The sequence below is a fragment of the Dermacentor variabilis genome, chromosome 4 (genome assembly GCF_050947875.1).
Source record: "Dermacentor variabilis isolate Ectoservices chromosome 4, ASM5094787v1, whole genome shotgun sequence".
Lineage (NCBI taxonomy): Eukaryota > Metazoa > Arthropoda > Arachnida > Ixodida > Ixodidae > Dermacentor > Dermacentor variabilis.
In genome coordinates, this window is record NC_134571.1 from 12,622,961 (window position 1) to 12,646,250 (window position 23,290).

Sequence of the window (23,290 nt, forward strand, 5' to 3'; positions counted from 1 at the left end):
AGGAACGAAAACGGCGCACCTGACTTCACCTGTGTGTGTGCGCTCACGGCGTCCTTTCTATTTTGGGGTGTGTCTTCACGACAGGATACATATGGAGCTAAGGTCTGGAGCGGCCATTATTCCTACTTTGCTAGCGCTTCAGGTGGCGACGTGATGCCGCACCTAGTCATAATCATTTATTTGTTTACTCGGCGGGAGCGAAATGGCCTCCCACTGCACGCGTCCGGGTATTTTCTATAATTGTGCCGATATCTTAAAAACCAGAGTGCGCACAGGTGGGTAATAACGTAACTCTGACATACAGAGCGAGTTGCGCTTTAACACAACTCGAAGGAGTTGAACGCAACTCGGGCCACTTTTATGATAAGTAGCAGCACTGAGAAGTTGAAATCAGGCACATGAAGCCAACTTGTTGTACGTCTTTGAATGCACTATATCATTAATGCTACCCGAAAACAATTTGTAGCACGTTAAATCAACTTGGGGCCTTTGAACACAGATGGAAACGTATAATGTTCGCTCCTGCTTTTTCCTGTCGCTGTTCCTTTTTTCTCCCGATTTTTTTAATACAGAAACCATGTCCTATAATGGTGAGCTACGTAAAAATGAAGAATAGGAACGGAAGACATTTCAATAAGCACAAAAGAAAGCTTCTCTTGTAACCGATTTCGAAATATGCATGAAATCCGCCAATATTATTATTATTATTATTATTATTATTATTATTATTATTATTATTATTATTATTATTATTATTATTATTATTATTATTATTATTATTATTATTATTATTATTAAAGTGATAAAAATTTGGAAGCTAGATGCAGAAAAGAACAAAACAAGGATAACACAAGAAAAAAGACACAAGCAATGACGTCTCATACAATAAGAGAACCGCAATTAGCAGCGCAGGCGAATAGTACCTGCTGAGTTAAGAAGATAACATTGGGCACGCTGGCCACCTTTCTACGAAAGTTCGTCATTTGTGTTTGTAATAATGCCGTGCTTACCGCTAATAACAAGGAGCGCAGCACCGATCCTAACGTCCCATAGCAACACAGGAGCGATGCTGGAGCAGGGTAGTAAGCTTATTTTGGTCACGTTGGGTTCTTTAGCGTGAATGCAAAGGTCGGTTCACAAACGTTTTTGCATTGCTCTGCCTTCAACATGTGGCAGCTACAGGGAATTCAAATTCTATATTTTCCAAAACAAGTTTTGTGGTTAACAGGGCTAAAAGCTGCGCTCTGCAGCTTGACAGAGGCCCGGACGCCATATTCAAGGCAGGGCTTTACCTCGACGTGAATGTGGAACGGTTACACAAAAACGCATGCAACAGGAAATAACAGTTCATCAGAATAAGAATACAGAATGCCAGATATAGTGCTTTTATATACAGAAGCACACGCACACACGCACACACACGAACGTATATATATGAATTCACATATGCATACACAGAAACACATATGATACATCAGGAAAAGATATCACATTCCAAAAACACTACAATGTGAAATACAAGCAGACACAAGAGTATTTCGTTTCTGTTAACGAAAAAAAGAAGAATTATGAATGTACGTAGGTTCACGACAATAGTGGTAGGTATGATATTTTTTAATGAAAAGAGCTGTTGAAGTAATGCGAGCGTGGGCTTTACTATATCTTTGTATTTGTTTAGGATTAACGGAAGAATATAACACAAAGCCTGCAGTTTGTAAAAAGTGCGGAAACGCGGAATTATCCAAAAGTCAAGAGAACGTGTACGAACATTGGTATTTTGTTGAAGCAGTGCTATTGTACTAATAAAGTATTTAAAAATGGGTGAAGATACATAGAATGAACGCAAAACACGAAATTCATACATATATTGTATTTTTATAATGTTGTACAAACTAAAATAATATTCTGTGGAAGCTAAATACTTGATATTTGCGATATTGCGAACAACTTTCTTTTTTAATAAACAAATCCTCGTAATATTCCTTTGTGTAGTGGTCAACCATACGAGACTACAGTAATTAATATGGGAAGCGAACAATGCAGAATAAATTTGTTTTTTGGCTTCCACTGGGAGAATTGCACGGCAACGCGATAGAGCTCCTGTGGTCATTGAAAGTTTTTTGCATAATTTGTCAACATGCGAATCCCATGTGGGATTAGAGCTAAATGTTGCTCCGAGAATTTTATATTTACTGACGATTTCTATCCTGTGCCCGTCGCAGTATATTTTTGCACGGAAGAAAAGTACCTTCGTTTTAGATGGGTTAATCTGGAGGCAGTTAGAATTTGACCAGAATAAGAGCTTCTCAGGGACCTGATTACATCTTGACGCTAGATCGGCTTCATCAGTTCCGGAGAGTAGGATAGTGCTATCATCGGTATACATGATAAACTTTGAGCTTGTGTCAGTACGGACAATATCGTTTATGTATATGTTAAACAAAAGAGGACCTAAAATACTGTCTTGAGGTACACCACATCTTATATCGAGGGGAGATGAATGGCAATTGCCAATGTACACAGATTAAGTCCTGTTGGCTCAGTACGAACGGAATAGTTCGAGCTGCTTACCACGAACCCCGTAGTCCGAGAGTTTAGTATAAGTATGTTATGGTTAAGTGAATCGAATGCCCTACTGTAATCTACGAAAAGACCGAGAGTTATGCGTTTATTTTCAATGTTTTGTAGCACACTTTCTTTAAGAGTTAAGAAAGCTGTTTCGGTAGAGCGTCCTTTTCTAAAACCAAACTGCGCGTCGGAAAGAAGAGATTTTGTCAAAGAAGTTAGTCAGTCGAGAAAACAATATTTTTTTCTAAGCCTTTAGAAAAAATTGGTACCACAGATATTGGCCTGTAATTTTTTGTCTCATTTTTATTGCCTACCTTGTAAATGACTGTTACCTTGGATCGTTTCAGTGCGTCAGGAATTTGACCTGATTGCATAGCGAGATTGAATATGTGAGCGAGCGCAGGTGCAATGCATTCGATAACATTTTATGGGCTTTATTTGTAGGTTGTCTATATCTAAAGCCTTGCTGTTCTTTAGACCTAGAAATGTTCGATCAACTTCAGCTTCCCTTATATCATGCAGAGCAAAGCTTTCAGCAGGGCAATTGCTTGACGGTCTGATAACCTGTAGGTTACTATCTGGAAGGGCGTGTTCTAGAAACGCTTGGTTGAAATGATCAACAAGCGCCTGACCGACTATTTCACGGTTATTGTGCGTTAACTTTGAGGGCGTTTCCGTTTTACTTTCGCGACCGAGAACCCTGTTTAGCACTTTCCATGCGGCGTCGGTTTGCTGTTTCTTTATATCAGAAAACAACCGCTGATAATATCGTAATTTTGCCGACCTAAGCTCGGCGTTCAGTTTATTTCTTAATGTTTTAAAATCTTTCAAGTCAGACGGTACTCTTGTACGTAAGAAGGTGTGAAATAATCAATTTTGCTTATTGATAGCTTTCCTGTGGGCAGGAGTGACCAAGGTTTTCTTATTCTTTTTGATGTTTTGAAGCTTGTAAAAGGAAAATGTATCGCGTATATTCGCTGAAGAAATTCAATGAATTTATAATATGCATCATTCACGTTTTTTATTCCGAATATAGAAGACCAATCCTGAGCACTGATGTCACGCTTAAATGAAAGTAAAACATCGTCTGATACATACTGCACTTTGATTGCGTCCCTTCGACTATTGTTGTGAACTTTGGGGGGGGGGGGGATGAAAATCATGAAGATTGGGCAGTGGTCACTTATGTCAGATGCTATGGTTCCTGCATCAGCGACTCTAGTTTCCGCATTGGTAATAAACAAATCAAGAGTCGATGAAGTTAGTACAGTGATGCGTGTCGGTGTAGTGATTACATTCACAAAGCCTGCGAAAGAAATGGTGTTGTTGAAATCTTCAGCGCAAGTGCTAACGTCAAGGGTATTTATATTAAAGTCTCCGCCACAAATGAGTTTCAGACTATTTGAGGAAACAAATTGCAAGAAGCTTTCGAAAAAGTTCATAAAGTGCCCAAAATTCCCATTTGGTGGGCGATAAACGACAGTAACGACGTCAGCGTTTTGTTTCAGCGTTAGTACCTCGTAATAGTTTGTGATGCACGTATAATCTGATATTACTTCATATTCTTCAGAAGCTATAACATAAATAGCGACGCCACCGCCCCTACGACTACTGCAATTGATAAAAAAGTTTTTGTATCCATTAAGATGGAGCATTGCACACCCTTCGCAATACCATGTTTCAGTAAGCATTAAAATGCTATACTAAAAAGAGAATTCGTCTAGGAAATAGGCAATCTGGTCATGCTTAGCGAGAGCAGAGCGTGTGTTAATATGCAAAACAGAACCGTACATAGAAAAACTTGGAAGAATTTCATAGGGCAATGCAAAATCGTGGTAGCGCATTTTGAATGCTTAAACTGTACGCAGAAAGAGGGGGGCTAATTACACCGATGTTATCTTATTGAGGTCGTCCTCATAAGTTATGGATATGGCGCCAGAAATGTCCGACTGCCTCGCAAAAATCCTTCCATTATAGGTTCACACGGATCTCCACTGGCAGTCCTCCTTACGCCTGATAGCCATACTGAGAAGTATCTTTAGTGTAGGACAAAGATGCTCATTTACATAGATAGGACTTGAGCTGCCAAGTCCTAGGCTGTCATTAGTAAGCCAGGCTTTTCTCGCTTTCCTTAATGTCATGTCGCGCTTCGACCGGGACTTGAATTGCGCGATAATGTTAGTTTTATCCGGATTACGTGTGGGGACGCGATAGCAAGTCTCGATATCGCACTCACTGACCGGTTCTTCAATAGCATCTCCGATAGTGGACAATATGGCAACAACACTTTCATTTTCTGTCTTAACGACTCCCTGGATTTCAAGATTGGCATTCCTAGAATACTGTTCAAGATGAACTACCTAGTTCTCAAGTTCGCCATTCTTTCTTTCCAAGGAAACGTACTTTGCCTTGGTTGCCTGGTTCTCTTTCAAAAGCCGAGTGTTTTTTGCTACTTCAGCTTCAAATTTGTTCTTTAAGTCGGTTATTTCTCTATGCGCGAATGCGATGCTCTGTGCCATGTTTCGCTGCTCATTCTTCAGATCATGAATTTCATTGCGCAGGTCTCTCTCGTACGCTTCGCGCGACGATTTCAATTCTATCTTGAGATCATCTTTTAGTTTCTGAAGGATTTAGTCTTTCGCAAACTCTTTTGACATCGTCACACAAGCAAGGCGAGGCACACACTTGGCAGCAGCGATGAGAAGGGAAAAAAATATAACAAATGGAACCTAACTAACCTGAACCAAAGGCAATAGCAGGCGTAAGGCGATGCACACCGGGGTCGTCGCCACTGCCAAGTGAATACAGTAAGCGCAAGAAGGCTCCTTTTGTAGCTCTGGAATGGGGGACGTCAGGCCTTTGTTGTAGATATCAGCTACGCCGAAGAGTGCCGCGTCTTCTGTTGTCAATGCGTGCCGAGTAGCGTGTCAGGTCACGTGATCTCGGCCGATGCTGACGTGGCGCACAATTGCGGCTGCGCAGAGACAATCTGCACCAAAGGAAATAGCAGGCGTAAGGCGATGCACACCAGGGTCGTCGCCAGTCCTGTAACTGAGAAGCTGAGCGACATTGCCACTGAACCAGCGGGAAATGCAATGAGAGGCAGTTGGACGGAGCTATGGTCTATGTTTATCCTTTAGAACAGGCGGGACAGAGCCCTACCGTGTTTCTTCCTGGCGCCCTTGCCTATTTCACGTTTTTGCTATGGAGCACTGGCACAGCGTGCTGTCGTCGCACAGGGTCCACTCACGCCCAGGCAGGCGCTCCACGGAGCAGTAGTCCGTGCTGCTCCGTCAATATTGGCACCGTCCTCTTCAGCTCCTCGCGACACTCTTCGTTTTCATACACCGTCCGCGCCTGTGACCTCGCTGTCCGCCGCAGATGGCCGGAAAGAGTGACGATTCGGAGGAGGTGCAGCTCGAGATCGGGAGTGATGCGAGCGTGCCACACGCCTGCTCGCATCGCGAGAGCTCGTTCGGCACGGTGGGCATTGCAGGCGAGATAACTTTTGGTTAAAATGGTTAAGGAAACATTCGTCATTTTTATTACGTCACAAGAACATCGAAAGAGAACTAAGCTTCTAATAGAGGCATTCCGGTCAAGCGCACCACTTTCTCTCGCATGCGTAGCTGATTTCTTGCTTCCTCACGTCAGGCTTCTTCATTAGTCACTCTAAGCACGCTCGATCAGGTCTGGTCACGCCTAGCAAAGCAAATGCGACACCCTGCGCTACTTTCAGTTTTGTCACTGCGGCGCACATTTGTTTCTGTACCTTTAGGGCTCGTTCACACGGCCTATTGGCAGAGGTCGCGCGACCGACCGAAGCGAGACTCGCGGCGACCGTTGCTCACCGGCAACCTCCACCGGCCCCGTTCGCCATTTTCTTGATGCCATTTTGTTTAGCTGATTCCAGTAACGTCTGCTCGCACCTTCATCGCCACACAAAGTAAACATCAGCGCATACGGACGCCCTGCTCCTATACCACTGATTGGTTCAGTATATTTGCGACTGCAGCCGCACGAGCGAAAAATACGGCCGCGAATGAGTGGCCCGAATAATTCTCTTTTCGACAAAAGTGGCCATTTGCTACTATTTGCCATCAACTCGGTCGCATGACCTCTGCGATCAGCCAGTGTGGATTAGCCCCTACCGCACTTACTATGTTTGATTTTCGCCTGTTATTAGCCCTGAGTTGCAGCTCTAAAACAAAACCCGCTAGTGGCATGAAATACTGTTACTGCGATACGAGCGTTCTTGCTTTCCATAAAGAACGCGTATTTATCAGATTTGTTAGATTTGCGTAGCCCGCCAAGACCGCCGCTGATTAGCCGTGTGTTGCGGCTCGACGTGGCGTTAGGGTAAGGAATCCACCAAGCCCATCGACGTGTAGATTCAGTAGTGAAAATGAAGGAAAAGGGGTTTATTTGACATTTGTTACACGACTCCAGTTACGGAAGCCTACTCCATGCAGGAGCATGTTCACATCCGAGTTCACATCAGGACACGTCAGCCCCACTGCACGATAAGTATCCGCTTTTAATACCGTCGTCTTCCCTAGGCGTGTCGACTAGGGAAGTTGAAGACTGTCGACTAAAAAATCGCAATCGTCGATTCCGTTGCAATACCACGCCCATGCTCGCAACACTCCGCAGTAATTTTGCCTCCGAAGCCCGCTGGTTTGGAATATGTGGAAAGAAAGCAACCTGCGAATGCAAGCTCGCCATCGCTGTTTCCCCCTTGTCTTCTAGGTACTGGTGGGGTGACGGCCTTTCGTGGAACCCGTCAAGAGTCGGTGTCCACGCTGCGTTACTCTCTGGATAGGAGCTGATGGATGGGTGGTGGTTTGACTCGTGACAGACGTCCAATTAACGTCGTTATGGTGTTGAGACGCAACAAACACCTCCGCCGCCAAGGGATTCGACCTGAGGGTGACCAGATGTCAGGTTGCCTGAAAAGTCGATGTTCGGCGGCGGCCTCAGGGATCGTTCTAGTTGTGATGGCTAAAGTCCCACGGCAGCTGGAGTGCCCAGACCCCGCTTCGTTGTGTCCTCCTCCCTTTGAATACACAAGCAAACACACGCACACATGCACACACACACACGCACACACACACGCACACACGCACACACACCACACACACACGCACACACGCACACACACACCACACACGCACACACACACACACAAACACACGCTCGCGCGCGCGCGCACACACACACACTCGTCGGCGTGCCCGAGCGACCCGCCTCCCGGACGCTATGATCCCCTATCGCTTTACAATGTTTTACCCCTCTCTCTGTGTTTTTTCTTTCTAGTCGTGGTCAGCTCTCGACAAGACAGGAATAGGTTGCCGAACTCAACAACATCACTAGCGATACGTACAAAACACGTTCCCCTATGCCTTCTTTTTAGGCACTGCATTGCCCTCGGAATGCAGTGCCTGGTATGACCACGTCGTGTCGCCTGACCGCCGCGTTCTCCTGTGTCATACAGGCTACACTTCGAAAATAACTAGACGAGGGGGAACATAATTGCCCCCTGGCTTCTGTCCTCCTCTGCGCCGAACGTCACGTTCTTTTCAACCTCGTCTGACGACTCGGACGCGCTCTAACTCGACACATTTCAACCGACAAACGCGCCTTTCTAAATCTTTCTCACAGAGTTTAATGGCTTTAGATTTACTCGGCCGCGTTGTCTCCTCTGCGCCAATTCTGAATTTGCGACACCTTTTGGCATTGTTTTTGGTGTTCCTTTCCGAGGGAATTTCTTTTCTTTCCGTTGGCAGCTCCTCGGCCTGGCAAACTTCCTGAATTTTTGTCGGGAAATGAGAAAGATTGTCTCCTCCGGCTGAACTACGTCTCCCAAGCGAGCTTCTTCAACCTCCTTCTTTGCACTGTGTTCTGCGTCGCAACACAGCGCCTGCTCCTCTTTTTGAATTTCTGTCGAGAAAATCGGAAGCATTTCCTCCTCCCCCTTAACTGCGCCTCCCGAGCTAGCTACTTCATCTGTTTGCTTTGCACCATGTTCCGCGTCGTAACTGTTACGACTTTGAGGTGGTCCCGTAGCGCTCGTCACCCGTTTCGTGACAGAGCGTTGGTAGCGAAGACTCCGAGTCAGGCGTCGGTGAGAATAACAAAAGGGACTTTATACACTATATACAGGTCATTATACAGGACATGAAGGGATCGGCACTGGGGCCGAGAGCTCACAGCAAACGCGACTGTTTTCGCACGGCGACGTCCGGCGAAAACGCGTGACACATCTCACTCCAGTCGAGAGCGGCACTCTGCTCCCGGTGGGTCGGCGGATCCGGTTTTCCAGGCGGCGCGCCGCGGCTTATAAGCCCCCAGAAACCATTGTCACTCAAACGGCCCAATCCAAAGTGAGCACTCGACGGTCGTCGGGGGGGGTCCAATCAGCGACCACGCTGGCCACCCCGTTCAAAACTGGCGGGCGCGGTGACCTCCAGGGAAGGGGAGGTACGGCGCCGGGCTGTCTGGCACTTGGCGACACGTTTGAACATGTTGCCCGCCGATGCTTCTCCGGAGGACACCCCTGCCTGACGGCTCAGCATCTTGACTTGTCAAGGGAGAATTAGGGCGCTGTGCCTTTCGGCGCAGCCCCGGGTTTGTCCAAAGGGCGCTCGCAGGATAAATTCTGCACCTTGCAGATTCGGAATCCGGGCTTGTGGTAATGGCACAACAGCATCCCCGCCCTCAGATAAGGCGCCGGGAAGACGAGCTGCCTCCACATGGCTCGGATGCCAGGCGCGCACGTTCGTCAGGCTCGTCCAAGTTTACGTCCAGTGTCTGGACGCCAGGTCACTTCACGTGCCCAGGTCCCACTCGCCAGGACAGGAGCTCGGCTCACCGCGTTGTCGCCAAGGCACCTCAACCAGCTCCGCTCGGGTCGTTCCTAAGCCCTTGCTTCTCGCCACTGGTCCCGATTGGTCGTTCTGCAGCTTGCAAAACCGACCGGCAAAAGGCAAGACCCAACACGAACAAGTGCCCTCTGTCTCCCGTCAAACACCAGACAAGGCTATAATCCAAATCAACCTAACTGAATTGCTATCCCCCTTTTTGCTCCCGCTGCAACAAGAGGCAGGTGTACGATCTAGTATACAAGGCTCAAAACAACCCTTTTTCAAATGAACAACACACCAAAAGATCAGGAACAATTAATAATCAGCAATAACAATGACAAATAGAATGGTCCCCTTGAAATCACTTGGACCGAAAACATACTACTGAGGAAGCCAATGAGGTCATTCATTTTTTCCCCCGATCTCCCTGTGAACAGGACAGGTCGTCGCGAAGCAAGAGAAGGTAAGTAACGAGTAGGAACGAGTAGGCCACTGAAAGAAGCGAGGCCTAGAATGCACGACTTAGAGCGTCAGCGTTCGCGTTCAACCTTCCCTTCTTATAACGGACAACTAGGCTGTGCTGCTGGAGGGTCATGCTCCATCTCAGCAAACGGCCGCTTTTAGAGGACATGCTACTTAACCAAGTTAGAGGGCAATGGTCTGTTTCCACAACAAACTTAGAACCGGAGACATAACAAGCCAGCTTCTGAACGGCCCACACAACGCAGGCGCACTCTTTCTCAGAGGTACTGTATGCCTCTTCTCTACAACTTAGTTTGCGACTTAAATACAAAATTGGTCGTTCATGACCACTAGCATCTTCTTGGCATAGTACCGCTCCCATGCCGCGATCACTCGCGTCGCATTGAATGATGAAACCTTTCGAAAAGTCTGGTGCCGTCAGAACCGGCCTATGGCTTAATGCTCGCTTCAGCATTTGGAACGCATTTTCTTTCTTTGAGTCCCACGTCACCTTAACGGGCTCCGACTTCCGAAGTGCGTCGGTTAGCGGGCTGGCAAGGTCAGAGTAGTCTCTCACATAGTGTTGGTAATATCCAGCTAAACCTAAAAAGGCCCGTATATCCGTCTTCGTGGTTGGCCGAGGATAGTTCAAAATAGCAGCTACCTTGCTGTCGGACGGTCTACGCCGGCCGCGCCCCACCACATGGCCCAAATAAGTCACTTCACCGCAACCTAGGTGACATTTAGCTGGTTTCACAGTAAGACCTGTCTCTTTCAACCGTCTCAACACCACTCGCAAGTGCTCCAGATGTGATTCCCAAGTGTCCGAAAATATGGCAACATCATCGAGGTACGGCAATGCGAACTCGCCTAAACCATGAAGCACTCTGTCCATCAGGCTAGAGAAACAATACGGCGCGTTTTTGAGGCCGAAGCTCAACATGAGTGGCCGGAACGTTCCAAGCGGGGAAACGAAGGCGGCATAGCGGCTAGCTCGTTCCGTAAGGGGTACTTGCCAATAGCCTCGCACGAGATCCAGGGTAGATATATAATTTGCCTTCGACACTGTCTCTACCCTTTCTTCCAGGTTCGGTATCGGATATGTCTGATCTCGGGTTATCGCGTTCAGACGCCGATAATCGACACATGGCCTAGGATCTTTTCCTGGAGCCTGGACTAGTATCAAGGGCGACGTGTAGTCGCTCTCACTTGGTACTATAACCCCCAAGTCACGCATGCGCTGAATCTCCTCAGCCATGATTTTTTTCTGCACGGGCGAACAACGGTACGGTTTACTGCGGATCGGTTGATCAGAGGTTAACTCGATGTCATGCTCTAGGACCGTTGTTCTTCCGGGACGGTTCGAAAAAACCTCCCTAAACTCTGAAATGATTCCCTTTAAGTCCTCCTTTTGGGCGGCACTTAGACGCGCTTCCAACGTCAGCTGTTCCACCATTAGCTCTAAACCACATACCTTCATATCAGCCGTTGTCAGGATTTCGGCCCCTTCCTCATCGTCCGCATTTATCGTCATGCTTATAATCGCGCGACGCTGAATGTAGGGTTTCATCAAGTTACTGTGGTAAATTTTGTTGTGCCGTTTCCCTAATTTAACTTCGTAGTTGGTATCGGAAAGCTTAGTTACAACCTTTGCGGGCCCCTCCCAGTGAACCTCGAGCTTGTTTTTTTTCGACGGTCGCAGCAACATCACTTGGCTACCTTCTTCGAAGGTGCGTTTTTTTGCTTACTTGTCGTAGTATTCCTTTGACAAGGTTTTCGCCGCCTTCATGTGGCTCTCTACAATATCTTTGGTTTTCCCGAGCCTCTGGAGGAGGTCAAGGACGTACGAGACTACATTTGGGTCGTCGTCACTGCCTTCCCAAGACTCTCGCAGCATGCGCAACGGAGTTCTTAGGCTCCGGCCATATACAAGCTCCGCGGGACTAAAGCCGGTGCTCTCATGGGGAGCCGATCTCAAGGCGAACATAGCGGCGGGAATGCAGGCCTCCCAGTCACAGTGACGCTCAAAGCACAGGGCTCTCAATATTCGCTTCAGCACCGAGTGCATACGCTCTACTGGGTTAGATTGCGGGTGATGGATGGAACTGTGCACTACCTTAATGCCGCATCTTTCCAAAAAAGTAGAAGTTAGGCAGCTGGTGAAGACGCTGCCATTGTCGCACTGAATCTCGGAAGGGAACCCGACGCGTGCGAATATTGAGAGCAGAGCGTCCACGACCTGGGAGGAATTTAGCTCCTTAAGAGGTACTGCCTCGGGGAACTTGGTCGCGACACACAGGGCGGTCAGAACATACCTACAACCGTTCGTTGATTCTGGCAGAGGGCCTACAATATCGATTACTAGTCGCCGAAAAGGTTCGGATATGACTGGCACCAACTTCATCGGTGCCTTCCACTTGTCAGTGGATTTGCCGATTCTCTGGCAGGTGTCGCAAGAGCGCACGAATTGTTCGACATCCTTCCAACAATACGGCCAATAAAACTCCTGAGCCATTCTAGCCTTGGTCTTTTTCAAGCCTAGATGCCCTGCCCACGCGTTTTCGTGCGCGAGTTCCAGTAACTGTCGGCGATATTTCCGAGGAATCAGAAGCTGTTCATATTTGCGACCCTGCTTATCCGTGTAGCGGCGGTACAATAAGCCAGACTCCTCGTAAAATGAAACCCTCTTTTTTTTCACTCCCAGTTTGACGCTCTTCATCAGATCGGCTATTGAATAGTCTTCCTTTTGCTCGCGAATCAGAGTTTCTCTTTCAACTGCAGCTAGCTCCTGCCAGCTGGCGGAAACCGGAGCGAGTATGGAGCCTGCGTCGCCTAACTGCGGCGTCGTGTCCATATCGCGGCTAGCACGGGACGTGTCACTCCCAGTCACTTCCAGGACACGCTCGACCAGGCTAGCCTCCGCGCTCTGCCTCCCCCGTGCCTGCTCGCCACTCAAGTTACCTTGATCAGTCCGTGTGCCGCACCTCTGTTCGCTCACCGACTCAAAGTCAAGTTCCCTCGACAGCTGGCGCGCTTTGGATCGCGTGAGGGCCATGTACGCCACGTCGGCAAAGAATGATTTGCCCTGATCCTTCAGCAGCTGTTCCGAGCTATTTGAGAAGAGGTAGGGAAAGTGCTCCGGGAGGGCGGCAGACACAGCGGCTTCTGTGTTCAGTTTCCCAAACTCTCCTTCAATGATAACCGTTGCGATCGGTAAACAGACACTCTCCTCCTCGGCCACTTGCCGTATCCAAGCGCACTCTCCCGTAAGATCACTCGAGGAGACGAAAGACGGGTGAACAACGTCCATAGTTGCTGCAGAGTCCCGAAGTGCTCGGCACTTCTTGCCGTTTACCTTAATTTCCCGCATATATGGCTCCAAGAGTCGTATGTTTTTGTTAGTTTCCCGTATTGTTGCAAAAGCAATTTTCTCTGGGCAGCTCGCAGCGATGTGCCCTTGCTTTTTGCAATTGTAGCAAGTTAACGGCTTCCGTTTTTCAAAAGAACGCGTCGTATCGTTTCGCTGCTTGGGACCATCGTTAGCATTCTGAGACGTATTCTGTCCTTCCCTTACAGTTTCTTTGGTAAGGGACTCGTCTTTCCGAAACTCGCGACGCGTGATTTGCTTCCGTTCGTCGGGCTTCCCGGAAAACCCATCTCTCCTATCTGCTTTTTCTACGCGCACTGCCTTGCTGTGCAAGCTGCGGCGGGTGTAATACTCTTCCGCTAACTCTGCTGCCTTGTTTAGCTTAACCTCTTTTAGCCTATCTTGCAGCCAGAGCCGGACATCCTCATCAATGCAACAGTAGAACTGCTCCAACGCGATGCATTCGACAATTTTGTCGCGGTCGTCGTAAACCTCTTCGCCCTTCAGCCATTCCACCAAGTCGGCTTTTAGACGAAACGCGAAGTCAACATTCGACTCCTTGCCCTTTTTTGCATACCGGAACCTCTGCCGGAAAGCTTCGGGCGACAATTTGTACTTCCGCAGTAGCGCTTCCTTCACATCACTGTAGCTCTCAAACGCCTCTTTCGATAAGCAAGTTATTACGTCTGATGCCTCCCCAGGAAGCAAGGCTAACAGATTCTGTGCCCAGAGGGATCGCTCAATGCTATTCCGTTCGCACACGTGCTCAAATTTCACGAGGTATTTGGCCATATCCTCTCCGACGACAAAGGGTGGAAGTTGATCGCGTATTCTTGGAACATTAGAAGTGAGACCAGGCGCGGGCGAGTTATTTCGGATCTCCAACTCTTTCATTTTAAGCTCGTGCTCGCGACGTTCTCTCTCTCTCCTTTCCTCCTTTTCCTCCTCGCGACGTTCCTTTTCTCTCCTCTCCTCCCTTTCCTCCTCGCGACGTTCCTTTTCTTTCCTTTCCTGCTCGCAACGTTCCTTCTCCTCCCTTTCCCGACGTTCATTGATACCCGCCAAGGCTTCTGCGGCTTCCTCAGCCGTTACGTCCCCAGTCCTCATGACCTCAAGGATCGCATTCTTTCTTTTGGTTGAGCCCAACTCAATGCCCAACTCCTCACAAATTTCGAGAAGTTCCTTCACCTTGTACTTCTCCATCGTTCACACTGTCCTCCTGCTGTTTACCCTTTTTGAATATACCTGCCGTACGCTACTATAATGCTACTAGTAAGACATATGCAAGTATTTCACACACTGCCCTGTTTACCCCCTCAGCATCCCCTGGTTTTCAAAACACTCTTACTAGGCTTGAAACACACAAGGTTATCACAATGCATCACCAAATCCTTCCCTAAGCTACTATAACCTGTGTCAGAGAAAGTCTGGTGTTTGAGGTAAACTTCAGGCACTCACCGCGCCGAGGTAGCTGATGCCGGTCAATCCCGTAGCTGCCATCCACTGTTACGACTTTGCACCGCTGCCACCACTGTTACGACTTTGAGGTGGTCCCGTAGCGCTCGTCACCCGTTTCGTGACAGAGCGTTGGTAGCGAAGACTCCGAGTCAGGCGTCGGTGAGAATAACAAAAGGGACTTTATACACTATATACAGGTCATTATACAGGACATGAAGGGATCGGCACTGGGGCCGAGAGCTCACAGCAAACGCGACTGTTTTCGCACGGCGACGTCCGGCGAAAACGCGTGACACATCTCACTCCAGTCGAGAGCGGCACTCTGCTCCCGGTGGGTCGGCGGATCCGGTTTTCCAGGCGGCGCGCCGCGGCTTATAAGCCCCCAGAAACCATTGTCACTCAAACGGCCCAATCCAAAGTGAGCACTCGACGGTCGTCGGGGGGGGTCCAATCAGCGACCACGCTGGCCACCCCGTTCAAAACTGGCGGGCGCGGTGACCTCCAGGGAAGGGGAGGTACGGCGCCGGGCTGTCTGGCACTTGGCGACACGTTTGAACATGTTGCCCGCCGATGCTTCTCCGGAGGACACCCCTGCCTGACGGCTCAGCATCTTGACTTGTCAAGGGAGAATTAGGGCGCTGTGCCTTTCGGCGCAGCCCCGGGTTTGTCCAAAGGGCGCTCGCAGGATAAATTCTGCACCTTGCAGATTCGGAATCCGGGCTTGTGGTAATGGCACAACATAACGCAGCGCCAAACCTTCTTCCTGAATTTTGGTCGAGGAAATCGCTTCCTCTTCAAATTTACCTGCGGAGAACTTGTATTTAGCGAGCAAACCCGCCTTCACTAAACTGTACCTGTCTGCCTCGGCTGCGCTCAGTCAGACTACGATCTGCGCGACTTCTCCCGGCGTCAACTCAAACAAACGTTCCAGCCATGCGTCCTGGTGAAATGATCGCTTGTCACAAATCTGTTCCATGTTGATCAGGCAGAGACCGGTGTCATCGCCTGTTTCGTACGGCTGAAGCACACTCGCCACGCTTTGCGTTTGTGGAGGCGCCGTATCCGCCCTGCACATTACTCTCGCCCTCCGCATGAATCTCGCTCGCTCTAGTCTTACTTTCGCGAGCTCAATGTCATGCTACCTTCGCTCCCTCTCAAGCTCAATTTCTTCCTGTCTTAGTTTCTCTTTCTTCTCTTCCGCTCTTTCTTTCCTCTCGCGACATATTTTTTTTTCAGGCATCCATCAGCTCGTCCTCCTCAAAACTCACATCGTCAATCGTAGTACCAATCTCCATACCAAGCTCTGCTGCGAAGAGCAACAGCTCCTCTTTATTTAACACTGTAATATTCATGCTTTTCGAGAGCTGACTACAACTTCCCCTATATTTACCGCACAACCGGTGGCGTTTAACTACAGCTACTTGCCCTATAGAACCCTGTCCTTATACCTCGGCAAAGCGTAGTCGCTCAACCACTCACCCAAACTCGAGCTTGCGAAGGTCGTGTCTCCCGGAGCCACGTTCCCAAGTCCGCCGATCCCAGATCGCGGAACTGCCTTCTGCTGCTCTTCCTTCCAGTTTCCTCGAGTCGTCCAAGACTCCACGCCGTTACTGCGACGTTTGTGCCTCCCTGAGCCACGAAGAGGAGGTCAGCTGATCCCCGATCCGCATAAGTCGCTCTTCCGTCGTAGTTTCCCTCGATCTTCGAAGTTCGTGTCTCCCGAAGCCAGGTACACAGGCCCGCCGATTTCAGATCGTGAGGACTGCCTTCTTGATGTCACCCCTGCCAACCAGTTTGTTGCGGGTAGGGTTGGTGTCCAGGGCAATGAATCCACCAAGCCCATCGACAGCTACGTCAGGTTGTAGATAATGACGGAAAATGATTTCTTTGCTTAGTAAGACGGCTCCAGTACGGAAGCACACTACGTGCAGGAGCAAGTTAAATGACCGAGTTCATATCAGGACCCTCTGTCCTCCTGCTCGAAAAGTCTCCGCTTTTAATACCGTCGTCTTCCCTAGGCGAGTCGACTAGGAAAGCTGAAGACTGTCATGCAGCAAATCACCATCGTCCACTCCGTTGTGATACCACGCCCATGCTCGCAACACTCCGCAGTAACCCCGCCTCCGAAGCCCGGTGGTCTGGAATATATGGCAAGAAAGCAACCTGCGAATGCGAGGTCACCGTCGCTACTTCCACCTTGTCTTCTAGGCACTGGTGTGGGGATGGCCTTTCGTGGGACCCGTCAAGAGTCGGTGTCCACGCTACGTTAACGTCTGGGTAGGCGCTGATGGATTGTTGTTGGTTTGACTAGTGGCAAACGACCAATTAATGCCTTTGTGGTGTTGAGACGTAACAAGCCTCCGCTCACCCGAAGCATAGAATAGGGGACAAGATAGCAACCTGGGAATCCACGGTGTGCCCCAGTCCTCGGTAGCATTTGACGTTGGCCCTTTTCATCATTACTTCAGGCTTTCAGGTACACTCTAAAAACCGTTTGCACCCTTTGGGGTGTATATTTGTCCCACAACGATAATCGTCATCTGCCTTGCTTGCGTTTCCTTTCTTGAAAACACGGCGCTCGCTACTTTCCTGTCGAGAATGCTGCGTCACACTGATAACACGCATGCCGTTCGTGACTGGGAAGTACCGGGCTCGCACCGTTAAAGAAAGGAAACGCGGGCAAGACTGATGACGATTATCGTTGTGGGACAAATATACACCGCAAAGGGTGCAACTGTTTTTAGAGTGTAGTGGCGTGAGTGAGTGCCTTTTGTCGACCCATCAGCAGTCGGTGTCAACGCTGCGCTGACTTCTTGGTAGGCGCTCATGGATGGGTGGGGATTGCATCGTGGCAAACGTCTAATTAACGCCCCTGGCCGTGTTGAGACGTGACACGTGGCACTCAGTCTGAAGATCGCCGTCCCTGCATCTAGGTCTAACTTTCTCGTCTACCATATATGAGTGTCACTGTTCTTTTGAAGCGAATATTTTTCTTTGGCTCTTTCGCCCGTTTCCATTCTGGTTGGTGGCTGGTGGAGGCCGAACTTTCACCGTCCCTGCTGTCGCGCTGGAGCTTTGGGGATTGCCACATGATGTATGCTGTCGCATGTATTTTTCTTTCACGACTTTCTTTTGTCCCCTCTCTTTTTTCCGTCTTCCTCTTTCCCTTCCCCTAGTGCACGGTAGCAAACCGGAGGCTTTAACTCTGGTTACGGGTCTTTTTCTTTTTTTGCATCTCTCTTTCTCTCTCTCTCTCTCTCTCTCTCGTCACATGCTGTGGTGGAGCGCTCGGGAAGAACGCCACTTTTCTTCTCCCTCTTTCCCTGTGGTTGCTGCGGCAGACAGCACGCATACGACGAATCAGCCTTCGACGTACAGCCACTTACACACGACCGCTACAGATGTGAATGTCAACAGCTGTTCCCTATACGGAATCGCGCCGCAGTGAAACAACAAACGCAGCCCAGATATCCTAGCTGCAGCAAATGTACGCTGTCATGGTTGGGAGGCCTGCTATTAAGCGCATCATTGCTTTAATAATTGAAGAACATATATATATATTCTTATTCTAGTATATATATATATTCTAAGATATCTGGGCTGCGTTTGTTGTTTCATTGCGCGATTCCGTATAGGGAACAGCCGTTGATATTCACATCTGTAGCGGTCGTGTGTAAGTCATTTGAGTCATTATTAGTGACTACTTCTCATAACTAAGCATTCTTATTCATTTATAATGAATTGTAGTCGTTACAAGTTGCCGTTAGACATATTGGTCATTTCATAGTCATTACTTCTCACTAGTAAGCATTTTTAGTCATTTGTAATCAATTGTATTCATCACAAGCAGTCGTTAGACATATAGGTCATCTATATATATATATATATATATATATATATATATATATATATATATATATATATATATATATATATATATATATATATATATATATATATATATATATATATATATATATATATATATATATATATATATATATATATATATATATGTGTGTGTGTGTGTGTGTGTGTGTGTGTGTGTGTGTGTGTGTGTGTGTGTGTGTGTGTGTGTGTGTGTGTGTGTGTGTGTGTGTGTGCAGCTTGCTCAGTGTCTCTCTGTCGGAGTGCGCCATTTCAACAAAACCAATTTAAACAATACTGACGACGAAGCCGGCTATTATTATTCAATGAATAGATATCCTGGTGCAAACGATCGCGAATTTCTGAAACGTGGGAAAGGGCACGCGCGGCCATAGAAACCCGCCTCAATAGTCAAAAGAACGGACGACACCATGTAGAGCGGTAGCATGGCTGGATGCCTAGTACACTAAATTATAATTGTTAGCTCCGTAACACTACAACCTCCGGCCCCAAATTCGACGTTTCATTCTCTCTTCTTGGAGGCTTTCGGAAGCGAGACGGTAGGATTATACTCTCCGCAGAAAGTATGTATCTACTTCGTAGCTGAACTAGCCAGGTTGGCGCGCATACAATGTTGGTCGGTTGAGGCTCCAGGGTGGTAAAATATTGACACGTCTACTTATATTTATCGGGCGACCACGTTTCTCCGCCTAATAAATCTTATCGCACAGCGCGGGACGCGTTTGCATGTATCCGAAGTTTCTGGAAAGTTATCGATGCTTCTATCCGCTGTCTGTTGTCGCCGAACCTTGTGTTATCTGATTTCATCGCGTGACGCGAATGGTGTAGAACTTTGTGGAAGGTACGCGGGTCCCAACGATTAGTCTGGAACATTCGACGATTGATGTATAAAAGCGGACGCGCTTGACCCGTTGATGAGATTTTCGACGATCGCCGACCGTGTTCGCCGCTGTCGTTGTGCTATAAGTGTAGCCTGCTTTTGTGGGCACAGGTTCGCCCAATAAAAGTTAGTTCTGTCCTTCACAGTATTGCTACTGTGTTCTTCAACGTCACCACCACGTGAGAATGTAGACGGATCATGCTCGGGTATCACTGAGGGGAAAATGCAAACTTTCTGATACGGAAGCAGTGCAGCTGAACGACAAAACGGCGATCAAAGCCACTACGCTCTACTGTGAGCACACGCCAATAAACTTCAAGCTCGCCGGTTTCTCGTCTGTCCCAAAGCTGCGACGGTTGGCAAATGTTACTACACAGTAATAGGTAAAGAATGGGGATTGAGGCTCGCTTGTTGATTATTGAGCAAAATAACCTTGATCGTTCTTTTCTAGAGATTCCCGATCACTCATTACAAATTTCGCCTCGTGTTCATCCGGTCTGCGTGCCTTGCGTTCACTGTCCCACATCCTCGAAAGGGAAATGCGTAGCGCGACTTGCAAATTTGATTTTTGACGAAAACGCCCTCCTCCCCGCTTCTGCGATGGGCGCACGTGGGTTCAGGTGCTTGGGTTCTCTCATCGACCCAAGGAACGGTGAGGTCGTAACACGGTGCCCCGTCGCGACTGCTCTGGCATGCGTGATGGACATCCAGCGCGCGCGAACGTGCAGCGTGTCTGTACAGAACGCGCCAAGGGTGCATTCACGGCCCGCATGCTGTATAATGCCGTCGAGTTATGCAAATGGACGGCTGTGGAAGGCCGCCACACAGATTGCGCCCCAGCACCAGCGCGTACATTGCCCGTCTCATTTCCATGAGCCCCTGTCGCCACCCCTTGCGCACTCGCCTTAATTGGCTTCACACAACTTCGCAAATGGTCATCGGCGGTTTTGAAGCGATCCATGGGCTCGAGGGCAGTTCGTTCGGCCGTCATGCGTCCAGGTCTGATGCACGAGCCAGTCTCCGGCATATTATGCCAGAAATTCCGCGACCACTTTTTTTTTCATTTGTTAGTTGCCTGCTGACAGAAAAAAAATTAACAAAATGTTCTCGAATTGCAGGTAACGCGTATTTTCTAGCCGTTCCACCAAGTAGCTTAAAACTTCGGATGATTCATCAAGGCTCAATCTAACATTACTAGCTTTCCCTGAATATGTGCGTTTAGCAAAGCTTCTTGTTCGGCAAGTGGGTGCTTTGATGTCGTAGTAGACTGGGCAGACAATTAGTAAATCTGGCGACCTGTTCCTGTTTCTCTGTTTGCCGTTCCTTTGTGCATAATTTAACTCCAGATCCTTCATGGAGTCTATCGCTAACGCATTGTGGATGTAAAGTTTAAGAGAATGTAAATGCCACAATAGGGTGCACTGGCGTATCGAATGCTAATGTTGCTCTCGTGTAATGGCATTGTCAAATCGTTGGCATGTACGTCCTTTGTTTCGAGAGGCACACCTATCGAAAATAGGATTGCTAAGAACTGTGTTGTTTGAGTGTGCTGCAATGAAAGCATGTGTTTGTCATGGCGGAACTGCAGCTTGCGCAAAAGACGACGGACACGCGCAAGGTGGCGAAAACTACACTGTAAAATAATTTGCACCCTTAAAAGTGAATTACAATATACATTTGTTCATAACCTCCCCCCCCCCCCAAAAAAAAAAATTAACAGTGTGTTACAAACCGAATTACAGCCTTATTCAATCTTAAGGGCGTAAATTATTTTACGGTTTATAGGGGCCCTATAATGTAAAACTATTCCAATATGTTTTTATTCCAATCTCCTGACGTCAAACTTCCGTAACCACCGGCGCAATCATCGGGCGGTGACCCGCAGCGTCGCCTGAACAGCCGAATCAAACGCTTTCCTCGTTTATATATAGGAGGTCACTTTTGTTTGCTTTCAAAACGAATAACATTGCCTACATTCAGCGGTTTTTCATATCAAATTGGCTGACAAGAGGCGAGGAGCACGCTCTAGTGGAGAGGATTTCGATGGGGCCGAGCCAGCGCGCTGAAAACCAGATGAAGAGGCAGGTGCTGGCGTCCGCGATTAGTCCGCGTTCCCTTGCCTAGCTTGCGGTGGCTTGTCTAAAATCGCGGCGGCGTGCAACGGAGAGTTAAAAATGCCGCTAAACCGGTTCCTCAGCAAAGAACAGTTGGCAGAGTGATGTAGTATACTTGCCGAAAGGGCTTCATAACGTTATACTGCCGCGCAACAAAATTTATTGTACGCAAATAAACCCATGCTCTCCGGCAGATGCGAGTAGCCAGTGCCTGAGCGATCGGCGGCAGTCATCTTCTATTCCTTTCGGAACGGGGCAGTCTCAGGCCATTAAAAAAATCCAGTTTTGTTCGGCATATTAATGCATCGTTAACATGCACACGTCACTTTGACGCAATCAGATTTCCCGGTTTTGTGACGTCGAGTGACAGACAGGTGAAGTGGGTGCAGCCTGAAACCTTTTGACCAATAGCACAGAGTTAATGGCAAAAAGCCGTCCAATCAGAAACAATTATTTTTCTTTCGTTCATTCGAATCACACATAATCAGTGTGTACACGTCATGTCAAATTGGGAGTTATCGAGGTTTTCGTGACGTCGCGTGACAGACAGGCGTTCAAAAAAGTTTTTGACTAATCGCGGAGGGCTGATTGCAGAATTGGAATAGAAAAGTTTGAAATAGCTTTACGTTAAGGCGCCCTTCAGTCGCAACTGAGCTTATTCTGAATACGGACGGGACACACACACCCGTCACGGGTGCTAAAGCTTGGGCGAGCTGGAGGCGGTTCATTTCGGTGGTGTTCACAAAGTACACAGACTCAGAAACCATAAGAAGCCAACAAACAAAGACACCAAAGACAACATAGTGGAAATTACATGTGCTTACTAATTGAATTAAAGAAATGATAATTCAATGGCAATGAAAGTGGATGAAAGATCAACTTGTCGCAGGTGGGTAACGACCCCACGTCTTCGCATTATGCGTGCAGTGCTGTAACCCCTCGGGGTTAGAGCTTCGCACGCGTAACTGAGGGGCCCAAAGTGCCCCTGGGTTAACCTTCTTTCTTCTCGTACATACTCAGAAAGTGAGACTCGCATAAAGAGAGTGAAAGAACTTTTCTCTCTCCTTTATCTCATTTGTATGTGTGCGCTGAAAGCACCGCAGTAGTCATGTAACATTCAAGAACTTTAATTCTTTTTTGACACATAATTCCCGATTGACTTAAACATTTATGGGCGAATTTCCTATTTCGTTGCGGAAAAAGTTTCTGTGATATGGCATGTTTATGTGTCCGACAATAAACAATTGAAAACAGAATTCAGCTATCCCAAATATAGTGGTTCACAAATGCAGTGTTTCCATTGCTCTGCCAGGTGCGAATAATTATATCAGCCAAGTGAATGTAACGTTCCTTTTTAACGCACGCAGCTGGTTGCTCCTCGCAAGCGTGGCCGCATGTAGCAAGATGCGCTCAACAAGTTTTGTATCCCACTAGCTTTCATTCTTTCTTAATGCCCACAAACACATTTTCATTTACTTTTCCTTGTTCGTAACTTTCCTACCAGTTTCTTAATGCCGCTGAACCATTTCAGCATTACTGATAACTACGCCAACACCAAAGCAGCTGCACTCGTTTGCTTTCTGCCTCTATGCCTCGCTTGAACTTTGTTTAGCGCCACCCTGTCATCTTAATTGGCTAAACAATCTCTTTACAAGGAACGTGTACATTTAGGAAATCCTATCTCGCATGG

The 23,290-nt window shown here is 47.9% G+C and overlaps 1 protein-coding gene across 1 annotated transcript in view; it reads left to right on the forward strand.

The window, feature by feature from the left end:
- Nucleotides 1–23,290, forward strand: part of GABA-B-R3 (gamma-aminobutyric acid type B receptor subunit 3) — a 453,175-nt gene that overhangs the window by 237,704 nt on the left and 192,181 nt on the right. The gene's annotated exons all lie outside the window — the stretch shown is intronic.